The sequence below is a fragment of the Natator depressus genome, chromosome 3 (assembly GCF_965152275.1).
Source record: "Natator depressus isolate rNatDep1 chromosome 3, rNatDep2.hap1, whole genome shotgun sequence".
NCBI classification, from domain to species: Eukaryota; Metazoa; Chordata; order Testudines; family Cheloniidae; genus Natator; species Natator depressus.
Genome location: NC_134236.1, coordinates 70,778,166 through 70,779,208, shown reverse-complemented (window position 1 = coordinate 70,779,208; position 1,043 = coordinate 70,778,166).

Sequence of the window (1,043 nt, the reverse complement as noted above, 5' to 3'; positions counted from 1 at the left end):
CAGGACAGGGTGTAATCACCAAGATGGCCAACAGGAAGCGCCAGCGTGGTGAGTGGAGCCCTGCCACATGGACATTATAGAATTGTATAAAGAAGTTGAATAGATTGTAAGGCCAAATGGGGACCTGACTTTCACTACACGACCATGTAACCTCACCCAGTAATATCTGCATCAAGCCCATAAATTCTGTTGGCACTATGGCATATCTTTTAATCAGAAAGCTGGTCTTTGGAAGAATATCACTGTACTTGACACTATAATAAATTCTTACTCTCAATTTGGCAAAAGATGTGTTGTCTAATATGTCCCCAAGTAGATTGATGACCAAAAGAAGGAATATCTTGGCATTCTATGAAGCCAATACTGATCTTCATTTTCATCTCACCCATGAACAGGTGGAATTCTCTCTGGCTGTGTGTATCTTCTTGGCTTCCAACTGGAAAATGTGAGTAGTTTTACTTTTTAGGCATGTGCTCTCCTGATAGTGTTGTTGTTTATATTGTGGCAGTGCTCAAAATAAGCTAGAAGATACTTTCCAGTCTCAGTACAATAAACCCTGCAGTATATCTCTAAAAAGATATAGCATGAGATCCTGTGCTGCACCTCATCACCCAGGTGTAGGAGGAGGTAGTGGAGGGAGCTAAGATGGCTTTAGGCAACCTTTGTGCTACAGCTGGTCAGAAAAAATTGAAAGAAACATTGTTTTGTCAGAATTTGCTAATTTGGCAAAATTGAAACATTGTGCAGAGGTGGTTCGATTTCACCAAATTTCCAATGGAAACCTGGGAGGTTTCAAATCCTACCAGCAAGGCAAGTTTCCTTCAGAAACCTGACTGGTTTTCTGCCAGCTCACCCATTCAGCTTCTTGGCAGTCCAGGCTCCCGGGGTCTGTGTCTCCAGTTCAGCTAGGGTGACCAGATGTCCTGATTTTATAAGGATGGTCCCGATATTTGGGGCTTTTTGTTATATAGGTGCCTATTAACCCCCACCTCCATCCCAATTTTTCACACTTGCTATCTGGTCACCCTAAATTCAGCCCACAC